This window comes from Lissotriton helveticus, chromosome 12 (genome assembly GCF_964261635.1).
Source record: "Lissotriton helveticus chromosome 12, aLisHel1.1, whole genome shotgun sequence".
Taxonomy (NCBI): domain Eukaryota; kingdom Metazoa; phylum Chordata; class Amphibia; order Caudata; family Salamandridae; genus Lissotriton; species Lissotriton helveticus.
In genome coordinates, this window is record NC_136073.1 from 461,817,604 (window position 1) to 461,840,130 (window position 22,527).

The 22,527-nt window shown below is 42.1% G+C and overlaps 1 protein-coding gene across 2 annotated transcripts in view; it reads left to right on the forward strand.

The window, feature by feature from the left end:
• The window catches only part of GNAO1 (G protein subunit alpha o1), a 714,636-nt gene that overhangs the window by 485,064 nt on the left and 207,045 nt on the right, over nucleotides 1-22,527 (forward strand). The window lies entirely within an intron of this gene.

Below are 22,527 nucleotides of genomic sequence, written 5' to 3' on the forward strand. Positions count from 1 at the left end.
CAAAGTTAAATCCATGATAATCACCAATTGTAACGTCTTTGAGGTCATGGATGGTCTCTTACAATTCGGCTAGATGCGGAAAAAGAAGCTTATTTGTTAAAGTGCTACACCCGAATACACAGTCTCATACTCATAGAATCAGTGTTCGGTTGTGCATCCCATCTAGGTATAGGCGGTAAACCTAGTTAGTTCTCTAGTTAATCCTATTGTGGATGCTTTTACCAAAGTCTTACTGCTTTATGAATTAATAATTCAAAGGTATAAGGGTGCATTTAGAGATAGCAAGGCAACAATTATTGGATGTTGCTGGTAATCTTATTATTTTCATGAAAAATTCTAACTCACAATTTGTCAGCCGTATTCAGAATAAAATAAAAAGTTTTAATTTTTTAGGTTATTTGTTTCAATTTCAGCTATGAAGGTTTCTCATTTCTTGCTCTCCATTACCACACCAAGTTCCTTTCGGAACCTGAATGTTATCTTAATCTAGAAAAAGCCCTAGGATTGCGCTCCATCTTTTGGGCGAAACACGGTTATGCTGACAATTGGAACAATAGATGACCCAAAAAATTCAGATCTATGGAATTAACTTATTCTCAGTCTGGCTCACAAATCATATATTAGAAGGTTTTATGAAGTCATTAATAAGATTACCAAAATAAATAAATAATGTATTATATTTGCTATCTGTATACCTTTGAATTAATAATGCATAAAGCTGTGGGATTTTGATAGAAGCATCCACCATGAAATCAACAAGTGAGCTAGAATTTGGCTGAGCCTACCCACCTTCAAACTCTCGCTCTTCAGAAGAGGAGAGTGTTTACCAGTGCCACGAGTATCAGGAATTCCAAGGGGGCTGGGAAGATACTGTGAGATCACAAGTTGATTTCCTGAGACTCCACTAAAAATTCACAAATTACTGGGCGAATTTTGGACACTGCACCAGATTCCCTTGGTTCATCCCCATTTCTCCGAACCCCTTTAATTTCACTGTGATATTAAGCTTGCTGCCAGCAAGAAAGTTGCCTAGGTGAAACACTTTTAACCCATAGTGTTCTCATAAAACCTAGTTATCCCAATGCATCTGGTAACTCTAGCCTATTTGGGAGCCTTGAAACGCACAATGCCACCCAGCTCGCGCACAATGTCTCTGTGGGCCACCATCAAGCTCAAAACATAAACAGTCCTCTTGTGTCCTGACAGCCCAGTCTCCCTCCATATTCCCAGCCTGGCCATGTGAGTAATCCCTATTCCCCAGCAATAGCTCTTCAGCGCTGACAACTATGGCTATGCAGCTTCAGCTATGACTCTTTCAACAGGACATGACAACACCGATGTATAAATGGTGCAAACTTGCACTCTGATGTCCGTACTTTTTCAGTCCTTCATTGCAATGTTTTTGTGCACTCTATTGGTGTTTAATCAACAGACATTTATCATCTTTCAACCGTCGTTTTCTGGGCTAGTCCTATCATAATTGACGCAAGCGCATGTCTACTGGATCCACAAGACATCTGAATGTGATGTCTTCCCCTTGACTATGACTCTGAAGTATGAAACTTGAGTTTCCTGATGCCTCCAAAGGAAATTGGGAACAAGAAGTTATTTTTGGCCAACACTCGCAGGAAGCCACCGAAGTGTTTACCTTCCCTTACAGGCAAGTCTCCTGAGTTCTCTCCCCAAACATCACAATAGGGAGAAATATTTTTCGTTGAAGAAACTGTCCTCAGTCCATTCAGAGTCATAATACTATTCTCCATTGCTGTGCTGTGCCATGGAGCCAATTGTGAATTTGCAAAAGATCCAACCTAAATTCCGTTCTCCATCTGCTGCTGCTCCCTCTCCTAAACCTCGTTCCCTCACCCCTAAAACTCCATTTACCCCTATTTCCCCCTTCAAGGTTGGGCCCTTCCATCTGTCCATGTTTAATATCTTAAGGATGACTCCAGCACCGTTTGAGCCACTTCCCATAGACGGGCCCGCATCTTTGGACTATGTGACTCTAGCGGCTCAGAATTGGACAAATCTTGAGCTAATCATAGGCTTCATCCTTGGTACCTTGAATGTAAACCCGGACCATGGGATTGTCTTTTGCCAGTCTGATGCCATCCACGATTACAGACCCGATCACAGCACAGCACTAGGAGTTGTTATTGCCACTGCCCTTTTAGTTGCTATAAATTATCCAGGTGACAAAAAAGAAGGCCAAGTCTTGCTTTCATGATCAGCCTCCTCACATTCTGCTTGGATGGGGGAGTTGTTTGATCATTCTCCCTTGTCATAAACATGCCTGATTGGGATTATAGCAATGCAGAAGATGATGACTCGAAGTCTCACAACCTGCTTGTTTCCTCATAGTCCAATGCTAGCCTGTATCTTGACTTACAAAATGCCAGTTGCCTGGATACCTCACCAAGAAGGCTTTTTCCTTACCACTTTGGCCATCCTGTAGAGAAATTGTCTGCCTTTACCACAGTGGTGCATAAAGCTGGACGATTTGGAACTGACCTTCTCCTCTGAAGGGCCAGTCTAACATTTTAACTGAAATCTTACAGATTGCCTCTCCAGCAGCCCTTGCTTTAATTTGACCTGCAAGGGCTACTATGCCTTACCTTTCCCGCCTCTTTCTTTCTCTGCACTGTCCGGCTTCTACCAGGGCGTGCTTTTCGACACACACCTCAATTCTGGAGACAAGGTTTTGCTATGATGAGCAAAGGGACTGTGGACTTGCTGCCTGTAGAAGAAAAGGGCACATGTATCTACTTCCTTTACTTATTAGTCCTCAAGAATGTATGAGCCACATCCTGGCTCTCAGTCTTCTGAACAAGCGCAAGTTTAAGAAGCTGTCTAAGAGCCCAGTCTTACTGAATTTGAATATGGGGAATTGTCTGATGTCCCTGGATATCCATGCTTCCTACTTCCGTCTTCTAATTTTACCTGTCTTTGCCTGAAGTTCTCTTTGCTGTCCCAACACTATCCGTTTATAGTTTTACCATTAGTGGTGGCGACCTGTTTTCATAAAAGTGCTTACTGGCTGCTGAAGGACGACACCTCTGGTCGAAGATCATCTTAGGCACTCAATGACTATTCTGAACGATCCCCCGAGCACCAACACACACCACCTGCGTGGTGGTCACAATATACAACACACACCACCTGCGTGGTGGTCACGATATACAACACACACCACGTGCGTGGTGGTCACGATATACAACACACACCACGTGCGTGGTGGTCACGATATACAACACACACCACCTGCGTGGTGGTCACGATATACAACACACACCACCTGCGTGGTGGTCACGATATACAACACACACCACCTGCGTGGTGGTCACAATATACAACACACACCACCTGCGTGGTGGTCACAATATACAACACACACCACCTGCGCGGTGGTCACAATATAGTGGAAGGCACGGGACGCTAGAGTGCGCTCTGCGACTAGCAGTCATAGTTAGGCGGGCTGCTATGGCGCGGACGGTGGGTCATAGATGTAGGGCACACAACAGCGCAGGTATTCAGTGTAGATATTCCAGGCGGTGGGGTACATTGTTTAGAGATGTATATTTGTTTTTATCTACTTACTCATGGTTTAAATCTGTATGCAAAGATAACATGCTAAGGACCCACAATTGGAGCCTGTAAAAGTTATTGTTGCTAGAAATGTGGAACTGCAGAACATCACAACTGTATTAGTTGTTCACACATAGATTCGGTCTGTATAGTGACACACCCTCGTGTAAATGTACTGTATACAGTGATTATTGTACCAATATTAATAAAAAACAACGTAAAAAAGACCATTTTGAATGATTTGGGCTTCATCCGTCAATGCCCAAAAGTTCAGGTCCGCATTCCATTGAGGCAGTTATGGACACAAGCCACATGAAGGCCTTATTTCACACTCAAAAGATAATAGAAAATGGGAACGTAATTTTCCAATCCTAGAGATCTTACATCTGCTTGCCCTCATCACCAAGTTCATTCTGTTTGCTCTTCATGCCAGAGGTGCATGAGGTGGCAGAGGCTTCAACACCAATGGAGTCTCTCTGCTCGGGTGCAAATCTTCTTGTCAGTCCACTGGGACCTACACTGGTGAATGAATATCTACAATCTCTGCATGGGTGGTCCATTCAGCATGTTACAGGCAAAGACTACCGTGGGCAGGGATGTCTACTTGCTGGACTTTGGTGCCCACCTGAGTTGCATGTTGGCAGGTTCACCATTGAGCAGAATTTACACCTAAATGTGCTAGTTCTGTTGTCAGTCTACCTTGCCATGAAGGCATACCTCCCATGTTATAGACCATAATTATGAAACGGAAAGCATCCTCAGTTTTGTGCCATACACTTCCTTCTGTATTGCCCCTTGGGGGATGCCTTCAAGGTCTGCTATATGTGTTTTCATTGCTTTCCCTGGTTGCAAAATTCTTCCAGAAGAATCTGAATTAGCAAGGAGGATCTGGTACACCAATCTGTTGGCACACAGTATTCAACCAACTTTTCCCTTTCTCACACAGCATGAACCGTCTATCGCAGCATTAAGGTAAGATTCTCATCCGCAGTTCCCAGGCACTATGGTTGCAAAAGCTGAGGTTGAGTGGTGCCAGGTAATAGCCTTTTGCCTTCTAGATGAAGTTGCAGGTGTTAGCTTGGCTGTCAGAAATCCAGCTACAAAATCTATTTATACTGGTCAGTGAGGCTAATTTATGCAGTTGTGTGAGTCATGAAGCTTTTAATTATACCTTTCTGATGTCCTGCATTTCGCACTGTTTGTTGCACAACAGGGACTTGCTTTGGCTACAGTTAATGGCTTCCCAGTCAGTTTTTATGTTTCTCGTTGATCAGCCATTATTACGAAGATCGGGAATAGTGGCACATTTTTTTTAAAGGTTCGCTTCATTTCTTTCCTTCCATTTAGTTTATTGTCTCTCAGTGGAATTTGAATCTTGTATCGACTTTCTTGATGTCATCCCAGTGGGGAGAGGAGTTGCTGGGCTGCAGTTTGGATTATTTTGGCCCCCCTGATTTCGTGTGCACTTCCCGTCCTGAGACACGCCCCTTCCAGATGGCAGGCTAAGGGCGCACCAAAGGCAAGCCCTTCTATGACCAGACCACTCCAGGAGGCATGACTCTTAGTTCTTTTGGTCTTGAAACCAAATCTTTTTCAGGTGCAGAGTTATTTGCGTGGCACCCAGTTCCTCCCACACCGTGTGTGCATCTCATGGATGTAGCCAAGAGGGAGATATGTTGAAAATATTGTGACTTCTTTGTTACACAACGGAATCTCTGCATTTTATATACATCCTATGGTAAAACACAAATTAGATATCTTTAATTTTGATATGGATTTTTTTTATCCAGACGTTTTATTCTTAACTGAGACCGGGCTAAGGGAGGGCTCGTCCCCTGATATTATTCAGGCTGTCTCCACAGGACTTTACCATAGTTGGGCAAGACAGGTGCTGATCAAAGAGGAGGTGGGCTCACAATTATTTTTTAGAGCAGGACAAACTGCTGTGCCTTAGATTGAAAGATTCCCAGATGCAAAGCATTATCTATTTCGCTTCAATTAGGTAAAGATTTCTCTTTTCAAGGAGTATTAATTTATCATCCGCCTGAGCCGATTTCAAATTTGACAGTACATTGAAGGACATTATTATTCCATTAGTTATAGAATACTTACATTTTATTATACAGGAGTTATTAATTTACATTTTAATAACCCTATTTGCGCACCTTCGAAAACATTATTGGAGACTTGGAAAGTTTACAACCCTGAAGTATTTTGTCCAACTCACGCAGTAGGCCATATTTTAGACCTGTTTTCTTTTACCGGAAAATCAAGTGTCTCATTCCTCTGACATTGTTGGATCATCTAACTGTTCCTATGACAGTGACTATTATGAGAAGTGAGAAGGGTCTGACGCCCACTCCCTTATGGTCCGAACGATGCGCTAATTTGGCACCTTACCATCTACTTTTGGATAATACTAAACCTACTCTGGCCCAAAATGTAGAAAAGGCCAATAAAGATGTGGACTGCTGGATTGTGGGGGCTTTGGATAAACAAATTTCTCCAACCAAGTGGTGTTCATCTAGATTAAAGCCTTCAGCCGGCTGATTTATTAATGATGTGTACAAACTTACAATGATTATGGCTGAAAGCAGATGACCCTGCATGTAAACTGACATATAAGGCAGCTTTAAACGACTACCATCAACAAATCTGTAAAGAATACAATGTGGATAAAATCCAGAATGCTGCCAACTCATCAAGAGGGCTTTACTCCATAGTCAAGTCATTAACTATACTGTCATCAATCGCTCCTGCGGTTCCACCCTTATCTGAGAGGTGCAGTGAGCTGGCTGCTTTCTTTTCTCAAAATGTCAGTAAAATATGTGCTATTTTTCTGACAGAGGTGAGAAAATCTGCCCCCAGATTAACTCCTGGTCATTTTCAAATGATGAGATCCTGTGCCTATTGAAATTTCATCCCATTCAAAAGAAGAAAATATCAGATCTTTGTAATTCTATTAAATCATGGTCACCAATTGCCCCTGCCTGGCCATGTATTTTGGAACATGTGTCTGTAGTCATCTTCCTCGTTCTATGTGAACTAGTGAATTTATCCTTTATTTCAAGTTGAGTTCCGCAGAGCTGGAAACATGCAATGGTAAGTCTGCTACTAAAAAAATAAATCTACAATGGATCCTTCACATCCTGAAAATGACCATCCAATTTTCTTGCTACCTTTCTCAACAAAAATAATGGAAAAATATCAATAAACAGCTTTCCAGTTTTTTAGGAACTAATAATCTTCTCCATTTGTCTCAATACTTACGCCCTTCCATGGCACAGAATCTGCATTATTATTGGGAACAGAAAATGTGTGTTCAATCCTCGATCAGGGAGGATCAACGGCAGTTATTATGTTAGGCCTGAGTGCAGCCTTTGTCACGGTCTCCAACAATATCTTTTTAAAAAAGACTGTGGGAGTGTGGTGTTGGCAATGAGACACTACTTTGACTTCCCTCATTTGGACAAGATAGAACATTTCAGGTAGCTTTAAAACCTTTCCACTCTAAGACCTACCCATTCCCACAAGGAGATCCTCGGGGAGGGATCTTCCTTGACTCCTACTCTTTTTAATGTTTACATTCAGCCGTTAACCAATATTGTAGAGACCTTTGGCTTCCCCATAATCTCCTATGCAGATGATAAGCAATTAATTATAAGCTTGTCCCAAAATCAAAGTGTAACTACCCCTCAGCTGATTCTGTGCCTTTTTGAGGTGGCAAATTGGATGGACAACAATTGCCTAAAACTTAACAGGTTACAGAGAATTCAAAACTCAGCAGCATGTTTGCTGTTAAATATCACTAGACGTGCTTCTATAAAGGCTGACTTAAGAGAACTTCATTGACTGGCAATGGAAAAGCGGGTTCAATTTAAAGCCTTGTCTTACAGCTACAAGGCCTTGTCGACTTTAGGCCCACGTTATGTCCAGACTTTGATTGTGTCTTACACCCCTGCTAGAAATCTGAGATCCTACAGTGCTAGGTTAGCGCAGGTTCCCAAAATGTATAAAGCTAGAATTGGGGTCCCTCCTCCAAATTTCTGGCTCTTAAAATTTGGATTGCCTTGCCAGTAAAAATTTGAAAACTACTTTCTAAAGTTCTTTTTATGACACAATTAAAAACGTGATTTTTTATCCAATGTTAATTTTTTTTGCCTACAAGCACTACATCCTTTTTGGATAATGCTGGGACACTTCGGTAGAAGTAGCTATGCTCTTTACAAATCAGTATTATTATATCCCCAATTGAGCCCATGTGCAGTTAGCAAGTTTGATGTCTACTGCTGAAAACTGTTTTTTTGAAAATAATTTAAGGGCAAACAGTTGGGGAACGTCAGGCTTTCTGTTTATTACATCTTTCAAAGTTTTCTGTCTGGACAAGGTAGTTCTCTGTCCCAGCCCAACCTTCTTTTCCAAAGTGGTTTTTGAATTTCATGGCCTAGTCTTTCACTTTTCCAGTTTTCTTCTCATCCCACCAAGCAGCTCCATAGACTGGAGCCCAGGCATGCAACCTCCTACTATATCAACCGTACTTGAGGACAGAGTAGATTGATATATTTTTGGGGCTTTGCTGGAGGCAAGAAAGGCAAGGCAGTGACCAAATATACCATTTCATATTGGGTCATTCTCTGTATACGGATTGGCCATGCTTTGTCCAAGATAAACCTTCTAGAGGATACTAATGCCTATTCCACTAGGGCTGTGACTGCAAGAGAGGCGTTCTGATGGCTGGCACGTACAGGGTGTCAACGTGGTAATCTTTGCATACTTTAGGTAAACATTACTGCCTCACAGTACAGGCACAAAGTGATGGATACTTTGCCAAAGTTGTGTTGCATGACTCCTTGGTTAATCTGCACTACTCAATCCCATCTCCTGCAGCGTATTGCTTTGAGGTTCATTGTTAAGGTGAGGAATCTGCAGGAAGATGTATCCATCACAATCAAAATATATATTTGTGATTCCGAATGGAAGAGTGGTCCCCCTTCTGAGGGTCAACTAATAAACTATACCCCAAGAGTGGGTTCTTTGGGTGTTCTTGAGAGCTTCATCAATCTCCTCAAGCTCTCCTCTAGACCATATCCCCACCAGAATCTGGTAGGATAGAGCTATTGAACTCTTCCCAGCCTTAGAAAAGATGTATCGGTCTTAAGCTACAGGAATGGTGCCAGTTGCCTGAAAGAAGGTGCTGGGTACTACATTGCTTTAACAAAAAACCTTTGGCTGGCATTAACAACCCCAGTAATTACTGCCCAATTTCCCAGCTCCCATTCCCGGTTAAGATCCTAGGGAAGTACATCAGTAAAATTCTATCTGCTTTCCTGGAATACAGTAATCCGCTAGAACCGGAGCAAATGGGCTTCGGACCAACCCACAGCATGGAGACTACACTAGTGGGTTGATGGTGGTCAGGTGGCAGTCCTGGTCCTTTTGGATCTTTCGTTTTGACACTGTCAACCCCCAAATCCTACTTAATCGATTAAAAGAGATTGGGGTAGGTGGTGCCTTTAACTACTTTGACTACTATCTTTCTGGAAGACTTCAGGCAGTATCCCTCCCCCTTTAGAGTCCGAACTTAGACATTTTACATGGAGTACCACAGTGATCAGCTCTGAGCCCCATTCTGTTTAATGTTTGTCTTCGGCCACTGCTGACCTTGGTCAAATTCTTTGGGTTCTCATTTATAAACTACTCTGATGACATCCAATTAATAATTTCATTAGCTAATAATACTACCCAGCTGCAAGCTTTCACGGTTGTTTAACTGAGGTGGCTAATTGGCTCAATAGGAATATACCTAAATTCAACTGAAGGAAACCTGAATTTCTTTGCTGTTCCCCGGGGAAAATTACAGTACCAACTTCCGAGCGATTTTATGGCTGTCGGCAAAGGGAACAGATCTGAAAACAGCTAAATCAATCCAGAACCTAGGGGTCCAAATTGACGAAAAACTTTCTTATAAGGGTCATGTTAACAAAACAGTGGTTACCTACCATGGATTTATGAGGGAACTTGAGAAAAATCGTTCCTCTTTTACCACAACCCACTAGGAAGTTTGTAGTGCAATGTACAGTCTTTTGCAGACTAGAATTCTCTCTTAACAAGAGCTTCAGAATATCTGTTTAAAAGGCTAAACAGGATGCAAGTGTTGGGCGCCAAATTAGCTTTGCACTCGACTAGATTCAACTCGGCGTCTGGCACTCTGAAAGAACTCCACTAGTTATGGGTGAAGGGAAAATGTATTGTTAAAGCCATGTGCATAATGCACAGAACCCTGAATGAAATTGGACCTAGGGCTCTACAAAAGAAATTCTGTTATTATAAACCCCCACGGTCCTTAAGATCGTCTTCAGCAAGCCTGGTCTGTGTGCCTAGTTTAAAAAAGACCAGGCTTGGCGGGAGATCCTTTCCAGTAAAGGCAGCACAAATCTGGAATAAATTACCAATTACCCTGAGAACAAACCCAAACCATGCTGAGCTTTAGGAGGGACCTGAAGACGTGGCTTTTTCCTACTTAGCTGAAGTATACCACAGCGCCCCCATCTCCAATTCCCTAGCGAAACCTCAGTGTAGACTGACAATTTGATAGCGCCAGTAACCCGCTGGGTGAATAAATGTTTAAATAAATAATTTAATAAACATTTGTTAACAATACTTCAGGAGAATACATAAAGTTTAGATGTATATATATATACAATTCCCACAGATTCCTCACTGCCTGCCCTCCTCTCCTGTGAGTTAATGCTGTGACTGATAAGATAACAAGTTATGCAAAGGGATGTGTGGTAATTGTTGCTGTCATTGATGCTCTCTCGGTGGTCCTTTGTACTGAGGAGTGGAAGAGTATCAAGAACTAACATCAGCTCACACGGTGTTGTCCTGTCCGGTGGGCAGAGTTACAGCTGACATCTCATGCCGCCACTTTGTTGCACTAGTGAGCTATTGCTGTGGAAAAGCAGTTTTCGGTCGGTCTAATGACCGGAAGCATATTTTTCAAATGAGAAATCTATGGGAAGATTAGGTATGAACCAGAAATATTGTTACAGAAGGTAAGTAATTGTTTTATATGGTACTATTGATTTTCAGTGCGGCCTTTCAAGGAGTTTGTAATATTGGAACAAGTTAAATACATCTTTGTGATAACATAGTTTCTTGCTTCTCTCGTGAGTCGTATTCGTGTTTCAGAACTTCTTCATGGCCTTCTTAGTGCTTCAGAGCCTAGCCATTGAACTGTGAGCTATTGAAAAGGGTTTGTAGTGGTGATGCCACCAAATCTTTCCATAAACTCACTTAATCTCTGAGGTTGTTATTACATCTAGCAGAATTGTTCTGTGAATCTTAAACCTTGTCAACTCTATCTTTTGTGAACACTCTGGCCTCCTCCTTCATTTGTTCTGTATTTTTTCTTTAGTTTTTTGCCCTAGTTTTCTTTTGTGAATGATCCTGTGAGTGGAATGTTAAACCTGAAGAATTCTCATTACACTTAATTCTCTTTGCTTTGGTGCCACAAAAAAATGCGTAATGATCCCTTTAATTCTCACTTACCTGGCACCGGGCGTTCAGCTTAACACACTAGCTAAATGGTTTGTGACCCATTGTTTCTATCTAGTTGGATTGGTCAAATTGTAAGTAGCCTACAAAAGAGCTGTGGAATGGTTTGTACATTACATGCACCTTTTTACTGCAGGAATTTGTCTGAATGCTGTATTGTAATGTGCCTCACTCTAGTTTCGCTCAAATAATATTCAGCTTCCACACTCAGTGTTTCTTACAGTTGCACAGATTATGCAGCATACCTCTCTGGCACTTAATAATCACTTTTCATACAAGTAGGTGATTTTAATTGAATTAGTGACACAATCCTTGTATAGAATAAAAAATGTAGTTCCTTTTTAGTACATCATATTTAAAATTGTTGGATACAATTTCTTTGTATGTTTCATTATAGTAATTTTATGTCAGTCAGTCAGTCGATAACTTTATTTCGGTCTCAACGGACCATAAAAGCACATTATAAAATACATACATATAACAACAATAGAGTTAATAAATAACATAGAACAATACAGAGACATCATATATTTGACATTATTGAGAAGTTAAAACGAAACATTTGGCCATCCCATTCCAATAAAGTTATCGGCAATAATCATTTTAAAACACTCCTACGTTTATGCCACGTCCCATTTAAAAAGCGCGAGACAACAAAAACAATAGGTGGATAGGTATCATATTTTAAAACTCTAAAAGCATGAAGACAATGTCTAAAACCTAAGTTTTTACAAATCGGAATCACTCAACGTTTTCTTAGTGCTTGATAGGCAGGACAAATAAAGAAAACGTGAATTTCAGTTTCTATCTTATGTTTACAGGCTGGACACTCAGTATTTTTTTGGCTGTCCCATTTGCTACTAAACGACATAAGAGGGAGAGTCCCCATCCTTAACTGCTTGTATAATTTCCTGCCAATGCTGGGTAGATCAGGTCTAGGAACTCCTCTTTTTTTGTAATCCTCTTTTACTCGAAGAAACTCAGTTCTCAAACGACCGATCGTGGAACTTGCATGAAGAGTTAAAAGATTATGGTGCCTGTAAGATTGAACCAGATCTGCCCTGGTTGTTGAAGGGCATACTACATCTGGAGTTTCCCATAGCCCAGGCCTTCCTAACCTACTACTAACTGCCTTGATATGACTAAGCCACGTTATTTTTTTACTACTCAAGGTTACCCACACCTCCCTAAATTCATTTCTATAAGAGGCTAGTTCAGGAACTGTCCATAGCCTTCTCCAGTACATGAGTGGCCACTTCCTCCTCAATGGGAAGTAACCCTAGATCCATACGAAGGGGCACTAACGGTGTACTAGGTGGAAGTCCCACCAAATTCCTCATGAATGTATGCTCTACCTTCATGAGGTTGGCAGGCCTATAGTGCCCCCCAAAATTCCGCCCCATAGAGGGAGGCCGCCCTGGCCTGTGCTTTATAAATTTCAATAACAGGGGCAGCTGGTTTAAACTTGGACCCTCTGTGCATTTTCAGTACCCCCCCCCCCCCCCGCTACTTGGGTTAACTTTAGGGATGCCTTTACTAATTTGGTACCCCATTCCAGATGTTCCGAGAGAGTGATGCCCAAATACTCAAAAGTCTTCACTCTCTCAAAGGGTATGCCGTCCAAAAATGGATTCGGGCGAGTCGTCCTGGAGGGGGGGGGGAGGGGGAGGGGGAGGGGGGGGGGGGTTGAAGACCATGAATTTAGTTTTGTTTAAGTTGATCTCCAATCCTCTCGTTTTACAGAATTCAGCAAAGCCATCCAGGGTACGTTGGATACCCGTTGATGTCTTGGACAACAGCAACGTGTCGTCCGCGAACATCAACGTGGGCACCCTCCTCGAGACTAGCCTCGGTGCATCACTATCCTTGGCTCCAAGGAGGTGGTCTATAAGCCCATTAATATATAGAGAGAATAAGGTGGGGGCCAGGACACACCCCTGGCGCACCCCCTGTTTCACCGGGAAGCGTGCTGACAGTTCTCCATGCTTCCCGCACCTAACCTGTGCATATGTCTCCTTATGCAGCCTCACCAGCACATCCAAAAGGTAAGGTGGAATGCCAAGATCGTACAGTACCCTCCACAATTCTTCCCTAGGGACCAGATCAAAAGCAGACCTCAGTTCAACGAAAATGAGGTAGAGGCTGCCACCCTCCACACTCACCGTTTTCCAATATAAGACCTGAAGTCTGAATATCTGGTCAATAGTAGATGTGCTCGTCCTGAAGCCAGCCTGGAAAGGACTCAAGATCTCTTTTTCCTCAATCCAGCCCTGGAGTCTGTCTAAGATATCCCGCCCCATCAGTTTTTGGGTGGTATCAATCAGGCTGATAGGCCTGTAATTGGACGGTAAGAGAGGGCAACCTTTTTTATGAATCGGGACTATCTCAGCACCACGCTAGGTATCCGGTGGGTCCGTGCCCATTAAAATGGCGTTAAACAAGGCACACAAATATGGGGCCCAGATTTTAGGTTCTGACCGGAATAGATCCCCAGGAAGCTTGTCTAAACCGGGCGCCTTATTTGGCAATAACTTTAATTAATGGCAAATTCAACTTCGCATAGAGTAATCTCCCAAACCCCCTCAATCGATACTCATGGAGGAGGCTTGATAGCGAAGTAGAGGTGCCGTCGTCATCCGGATTTGCATACAAGGCTCCAAAATGAGCTTCCCAAGCTAGTGGGGCTCTATTTGGTTCTACCGCCAGTCTGCCCTCCCTCCCCCCAGTACTGACTATTGGCCAAAATGTTTTCAAATCTTTTACCTTAAGGGCTTTCCTGAGATCGTCCCATTTTTCAGCTTCCCAGTTTTTCTTTTCTGTTTGAATAACCTGCTTATACTTGCCCCTACATAGATTAATTTTTGACTTCTCCTTAGCCTTTAGAGCACTTAACAAATCTGTCTTGGCCTTTCGGCAATTGGCAGTATACCAGGGATGAGAAGTTGCCTGATTCATCCTTCGAGTTCCTGCTGGATAGAATACCTCACGCAGTTTCGAAGACAGTTGTTTATGTATTTTTAAAGGCCTGTCCCCCGACCCAGCCTCTCCCATTTCTCTTAAATATGGCAAAACCTGATGATAAAGGCTAGCTAATTTAATTGGAGAGCCCTGACTGAAGGACCATTTCACTCTCCGCCTATTATTAGTTAGAAACAGTGCATTTTGAGTTGAGTTGGGCACTGGTAGCAGGTTCGACAAACCCAAGCTCCCTGGTTTAAGAGTCATAACTAGAGCTTACAGTTACGCGAAGGGTTATCAGTGTTCAGAAATAATGGCGCACAACATGTAGTGGTTGAGTAGTCACGATGGGGTAATGTTGTTTGGTGCTGCTTGTTCAGAGAGAACCCTATAACTCTGGAACCCAAGGGTGAGAAGGCTAACCCTTATGATAAATAAACTGACCAGTCAAGCGCACAACAAATTTAAACGATATGAGTAATCGAGTTAAAATCTTCAAAGGATAAGATCGCACACGAATGTTCTTTCCATTCCTGTTTTAATAAGTATGTGATTTCTTTCTGTATGGATCTCCTTTGACAGGAGAAACATTCACATACTTATTAAAACAGGAATGGAAAGAACATTCGTGTGCGATCTTATCCTTTGAAGACTTTAACTCGATTACTCATATAGTTTAAATTTGTTGTGTGCGCGTGACTGGTCAGTTTAAGAGTCATAACTAGAGCGTTATGATCACTATCTAGTCTCTGGTAAATCTAAAAGTCCAGGACCCTATCCCAAGTTCTGGATTCAACCATAATGTAATCCAGAATTGAATTTTGCCCTTCTCTATTAAAGGTGGGCAGACCGGGACTATCAGATTCGGTCCTCCCGTTGCATGCCCTCAAAGAGGATGACAAAGTAAACAAATTTATTTGTAGGGCCAGCGGCGTCCATGCTCTGACTTGGGGAATTTGGGGTTCGGGTATATGCCAGTACTGATCCTCCTCGTCTGGGCCTTCTATGCTTGTATTAGTTAGGGGTTCAAACTGACAATTAAAATCGGCCCCTATTATCAGGGCAGCTGCTGGGTCGAGGGTCAAAATAAACTGTCTCAGATGTTCAACGATTCCAGACTCCTGCCCGCTCTGCACTGGCCTAGAATAGATATTAAGTAGGGTGATTTGTGTGTTTGCTGGCGTTGTTCATAGGACACATTGTACATCCTCAGAGTTTGTTACAATCTGCTCAGCTTTAGTACCCAGGTGCGTGCCCACCCAGATACTTAAACCCCCCGATGGTCTCCCCCTACCCCTCATCGTGGCTAGTATATTAAAAGTGGCAAAGCCTCTCCACTGACAGTCTTCCCGAGCCCACGTCTCCTGGAATAGGCAGACATCACAGTTCTCTATAAAAGAAACCCAATCTGGGCAAAACTGTTTATTTTTAATGCCAGCCAAATTCCAGGAGAGTATTTTAATAATGCCGTTGGCCTTCTGCACTTGTGTTATCTTCTGTCCCCTCATAAGTCCATCATCCCCAGCTAACGTGCCTTCAAAATACAATCTTCCCTGATTACAATCTAGCCCAACCCCCCCCTCCCTGGTTCTCTGTCGGGGGTCCTTCCAACTACTGAAGGTGATATCATTCTGATTACACCCTCCTGTATTGATGGAGATGGAGCACCCAACAAAATACCATCTTGATTGCTACCACTGACCCCCCCTTGTGTTTCCCCTATTCTCATTAGTGGTTCCCTTTTGATATTATATAAATAATTTCAATATTGACTTGGCACATCCAACTAAGTATACTCATTTTGAGATTTATAATTACTCCCTTCTCCAGGATCTAAAGTGGCCATGGCTGGATACATTTGAGCTGCCATTTTATTGATATGAGCTGTACCAGTTAATTTGGCATGTATTTAACCTTGGTTTCTGATGATAGTGCTTGTTTAGCTTTTGACTTTAGAGCCTTAAAGCTCAGAAGTGTTTTTCTTAATGTAATTTCAGCAAATAAGGTAGCGTAGAAAACACAATAGACAAATTGAATTGTGGTTAGCGTGGAGGCAGTTCAGATGAACGCTGAACATTCAGCCTTGCTTATAAACTGCAGTCCAAAGAAAAGTAACTGTAGAACAAGCGGTGCATTGCGAACATACACCTCCTAGGATGCCAGAGCGCTACTGGAGAAGAGAAGAAAGGGAGACTTCCTTACCCAAATTATTAATCCTCACCAGAAGTAATCTGTATCAAAGAGGAGCCTATCTGGTTGACCCTGCAGTCTAAGAAGCTTACAAAATTGGAAATGGGCCTATTGAAAAATATTGGTGTGATGAGAATTTGAAGGAGGGAATGTTGATACTTAGAATGAAAGGGAGATGGTGCCAAATGTTTGCTAGATACTATTGTTCACTGACTCAAGTCCTGAAAATATGGTGAAATGTAGAGTTGCAATATCTGTGGAGCTTTGTGGGACTTGAGGAACAAACTTCTGTTGGTATATGGCGAAGTTAGATCTATCTTTGTAGTAGTATTTGTATACCACTACATGCTCCAAGGAATTTGTTTTGAAAATTCACCACAAGAGAATAGTGTGATTGGGTCAAAGTGGAATGACATAACAGTAGAAAACACTGACTTCCAAACCAGCATTTGCTTTGAAGAGGGTTTTGTTTGCTAATAAAAATGGACTTGGTCGTTGCTTAGGGCCTGAATTAAACTTTGGCGGAGAGATAAATCCGTAGGTACGGCAGAATAATTTGCTCCTAACATGCAGAGGGTCCTCCACCTGCCAAATGTGGAGCTATCCACCAACCTAGCAGGCATTTTTTTTTAACATTGACAGGAATCTCCATCATGGTGGTTTCTTTCAATGTATTAAAAGTTTGAACAATGGTACTGTCAAAATGACTGCACCGTCCGTCAAACCTTGACTATGCTTGTATTTTCAAAACCAAATACCAAAGCAGGATTTTGTTTTAGAAAAAAATCAAAAACTAATGACCTCTCCTCACCATGGGAGTTGTCTCCCATGGTGAGGAGGTCATTTAGATTTCACTGCCTTTTAAGCGAGGTTTTACCTGACAGTAAGGAGTAGTGAAAACTGGTCACTCTAAATCGGGTGGGCAGCCAAAGCTTTACTCTGTGAGGTCGTCAGAGGAGTATGTTAGCATTGGAGATAGACAGTTGGGGTAAACAACAAGCTAACCACAAGATCTATATTATACATTTACAATGAGAAAAACCAGGCCTTAATATATGTGAGAACAGTGCACATTAGGATTATTTACTGATTAAATTACTAAAGACAGTTGTTTTTTTGATATGAAGATATTTATCTTAATTTATTTTTATTTATTTTCTGATTTCATCACATATAACAAGTGTATATTTCTTTTTTATATATATGTGTTTGAATATTCTTTTTACATATAAACATCAAAACACATAGATTGTTTTTTACAAACATACACAAGCCAATCTTGTACAAAGTTAAAAACCTAAAGGAGGGGTTAATGAGCAGTTTAAAGGCATGCGGTTGATGTAAAGAAGAGAAAACACGACGTGCGTTTCGGCGTTAAAGCCTTCGTCAGGTGAACCTGTCTCAACTTTTCTAAAAAAATACAGAAAATACACACAATCAGCTTATAAAATAGACTAAACTACAACACATTTCTGGCCTGATTCTATATTTCTGATACACATTTGAGCTTATCAAGCTTCTATTATTCTCATAACTTTGTCCATAGGGCCTAAGAAGATTTTTTTCAGATGTTTTACATATATACTCACAACATACTGTGTTAATATACGGAACCAACCAATGTTTATACCAAAGAAACCACCAATCCAGATGTGAGAAAAACAATAGAGTTATACCAATGTCTAAAAGCATAGTATATCACCCGTGAATAGCAGAAAAGCAATGTGAAAATGTAGCACTTATTCACTAGATTTTGGCAAAGGAGTCTTCAGTCAACAAGAATGGTTGCTCTATTGGGCAGATAATTCATTGCCTTACAGATAGTCTAAGTTCTCCTTTAGAGATAGAGTCTGTAATCTGTCAGGCAGACGTTCAGCATTTGGTGGAGAGGGTACTCGTCGCCGTTGTGACTGAATACCCTCTTGGCCAAACTCTAAATAAGCGCCTTTATCTTGTATTGTCTTACATGTGATGAGAGGATTACTTAAAATGGGTAATAATCCAGAGATAGGAAACTGAGTTAGAGCATTTAACTCCAATGACTTTATACACTTAAAATGAGAACCTGTATTATACTTTAGGCAAATGTAGCAATTTCAGTGGTGTGAGGGCATTTCTTTAGTCCAAGACAGTTGCTCACTACCTGGGAGTGTATTCTGCAGGTTTTAGCAAATATTCATTGGACAAAACTGGGAATGTAAGGTGGAAATATTTCATCCTTGACATTAGGCAGTGATATTGTGGTCTCTGTTTGACTGTCCAAATATAGGAGCTTGGAGTACTGAAGTATGTTTAGTGAAGTGGTCTCTTAAGCGTGTCTTAATATTGTTGCTGCTTGCTTATACTGCTAAAGCAGGTGTTGCCTGCTGCGTGTGTGAATTGTTTCTAGATTTTAGATCTTCCTTGAGATTCATGTGATGCTAGATTTATATCTTCAGCTTTTGAGATTTCCACTTGCTTTCCTATATATTTATTCATTTATTTATATATATTCGTAGCATGTGTTGGCCATGGATACATATGCTTATCATACTCCTGTCATCTAGTGTTGGGCTAAGATGATTACAAGTTGTTTTTCGTTCTTTGAGTCAATCTGCAGCTCCGGGACAAATCTTAAGTACTGCCACAAAGCCTTTCCAGCACCCTGTTTTCTTTCTCCACCTATAACTTTGATAACTTCAACACTAACTTCAACAATGATGAACATCATACACTCGACATAGACTAGGAATGAAAATACGGCAAGAATTTCAGGCAGGACCAGCACAAGGTGTGTAACCTTTGCTTATCCACAGAGCACGTCAAGGTGCTGTGGGAGGTATATCTGGCTTTCCACTCCAAGAAGACACTGCAGCAAGAATGCCAATTAGCCCACCCTACTCCACCATGCAGTCACAGTATGCTCATGACGCTCCTGATATCTTCGAGGTGCAGTCCCCATACAAAGAACACGTTGCAGAGGAAGCTGAGGTACAAGCAGCGACCATGGTCGTCCCTATACTTCTGACTAGCAGTAGCAAAACCTTTGACTCAAATCCTAGGTTTTCCACACAAGGGCACTTGAGTACGCAGGCAAAAGCCTTCCATACCCCTACAAAGTCAATAAAACAAAACTAAAGTGGCTTACATACCCCCACTGCCCTTGGGCCCTGGTGGTCTCCAAAAACAGACTCATGAGCAAACCCACATCCCTTCAGCTGCTAACCAGTCGACATTTTTCAAGAAGTTTAAAACTCTCAGTTTTTCGTCGGTGCTGGCATAAAAAAAAACGGAATCCACACACCTTAAGGTGATGGAGCCAAAACAGTCACCAGTGGTACCCAAAATACTAGGTGCCGAAACATTTCAAGACTTCTTTGTCACCAAAACATCCCAAGATGCCTTTGGCTACTACCATTTCGGCACTAAAAATAACACCAATGCCGAAAACTACAATGACTGTGTTGGAGCCTAAACAGCGGTCCCCACAACCAGTTCTTGAAAAGTTTCAAGGTTAATTAGATAAAGAACAAAAAAGTATATATTCATCCCGGCCCTGGTAAAGTAGGGGCAAAGATTTTGCAGACACTTCCAAAGAGGAAGGAAACCTTTGAAGAAGAGATATTGGGATCAGATCAGCCCAGACCTCACGAAAAGAAAAGAAAGGACAGAGGCACTAACCCTATTCTTTTTCCTTCTCCTTCTACTCCTCCACTTTCTTACAAGCCTGTGTCCCCTCCTCCTCCACCTACACTACCAGTGTTACAACCAACTGCACTTTCACCAATCCATCAGCAGTGACCAGGGCACCTGCCTTCTGAACAACTACACTCATGCCCCACATACTCACCAACAGGCAATGTTGATACGGGAGGGAGGTAACATATTTTTTAGAACACTAGCAGGACCTAGATAAGATAGGGGATCCTTGGAAGGATTATGAGGCAGATCCAATGGATGAGACAGACGAATCTATATCCTACAAAATCATTACCCCCAGATGATGCCACATCATACCATGAATTCATCAGTAGGGCAGCATGCTACCATAAGGTAGACCTACACACTCTGGAACAAGAGGAAGATTGTTTTTAGTGGAGACACTCAATAAATCGCACAGACAATACAGTCTCTGCCAGTGCTAAAAGGCATGCTCAAGTCCACAACAGAGATTTTCAGACAGGCAGTAAAGTGTAGAGTAATCATTCCAAGAGTGAAAAAGAAATGTAAGGTCGGACCCCACATACCTTGAGGGTCGGGTGCCCGGTGGCTCATTAGTTGTACACACCGCTAGAAAGAAGGCACACTCAGAAACTACTGGAGATACCCCACCCACAGAAAAAGCAGAAAATACGATGCTGCAGGGAAACGAGTGGCTGCACAAGCCGCTAACCATCTACGCATTGCCAATTCTATGGGATTGCTATCTCATTATAATCAGGCACAGTGAGATGGATGCCGAAACTACAGCAACATCTCCAAGAGCAGTATTCCAACAGAGGAACTCAATTAGTAGAGGAAGGTAGGGTCATATCCAATGCTATTATGCAGTACGCACCAAGTGCCAGAGAAATAAACACCAGTATGCCCATCAGACACCACGCATGGCATAAGGTATCCGGGTTTAAGTCAGTGGTCCAACAGCATCTTTTAAATTTACCTTTTGATGGCCAAAATGTCTTTAGCCCACAGGTTGATGAGATATTTGGAAAATTAAAAAAGGACACAGACATCGCCAAGTCCTTTCAAACTTTTCAACCTATGTGTTCCTTTCACAGGGGGCAACACAGAGATGCTACACAACCTGGTACAACCACAGACTCATGTCAGCTACAAAAACAGAGTTCCTACCAAGCACAATATTCTAGGGGATCATACTATAGGCCTCACTACAAGAATAATAGAGGCAGAGGTCGTGGTTCTACCTCTAAACCTACTACACCTACCAAGCAGTGACCAACTAACCCTTCCCCCTCCTCATACAAAACCAGTTGACGGGAGACTACAACACTACCTTCAACAGTGGATTCAATTACCACTGATCATTGGGTTCTCGCTATCATCAAACACAGTTATTACTAGAACTCACAACTACTTCGGCTACAATATCACCAAGGACTCAAAATATGTAAGCACAACATCCAACACTCCTCCAAGATGAGGGTCAACCTCTCCTTCAAAAGTGTGCTATAGAAATAGTACCAAAGCAATAGCAAGGACACGGAGTACTCACTATATTTCCTCATTCCCAAAAAAGGACAAAGCATTGAGGCCTATTCTAGACCTCAGCACACTTAACAGCTACATCTCTTCAGAACAATTTCACATGGACACACTACAAGATGGAATACCATTGGCTGTAGCAGAGAGATTTCAAGTCCGCACTGGACCTCAAAGACGCCTACTTCCATATACCCATACATCCGGCACACTAGTGCTATCTCCATTTTCAGGTCAACGGGCAGCATCGCCAAATCAAGGTCTTACTATTTGGAACAACTACAGCTCCAAGGCTATTCGTCAAATGCCTAGAAGTGGTGGCAGCCCATCTCAGGGGGGGGGGGCATACATGTTTTCCCTTATCTAGATGACTGGCGTACCAAAAGACTAAGCAAACAGTGTCTACAGGACACACAATAGATACCTTCGTCACAAATTATGGCTGATACTCAGCATAACAAAATCTCACTTTCAACCATTGCAGATACAACCATTCTTAGGCGCAACCTTAAACTCAGCCACGGGCAAAGCCTACCCCAGTCCAGAAAGAATGCAAAAGATCCAGCTTGCATTACCTCTTTTTCAACCACATCATCAAGTCACTGTAAAAAAAATCATGAGCTTTCTTGGGATGATTGCATCTTGCATAGCCATAGTTCCACATGCTTGTCTATATATGCGTCCTTTTCAACGCACTTTGCATTGACAGTGGTTTCAAGCGGAGGGGCATCTACAAGATCTAGCGACCCATCATTCTCTGCAGTGGTGGAACAGCAACAATCTGTTGCAGGGTCAGCCCTTCAAAGCTCCAATTCACAGTGAACACAGATGCATCTTTTCAGGGTTGGGGGGCACAATTGCAGGACCTTGCTGTACACTGTCTATGGTCAACATCACAGCAACACTTACAAATCAATCATCTGGAGCTTCTAGCAATTCAGCTAGCTCTCAAAGCTTTTCGCAATCATCTACAGAACAAGGTAGTCCTGATGCGCACAGACAATATGACTGCAATGCATTATGTTAAACAAGCATTGG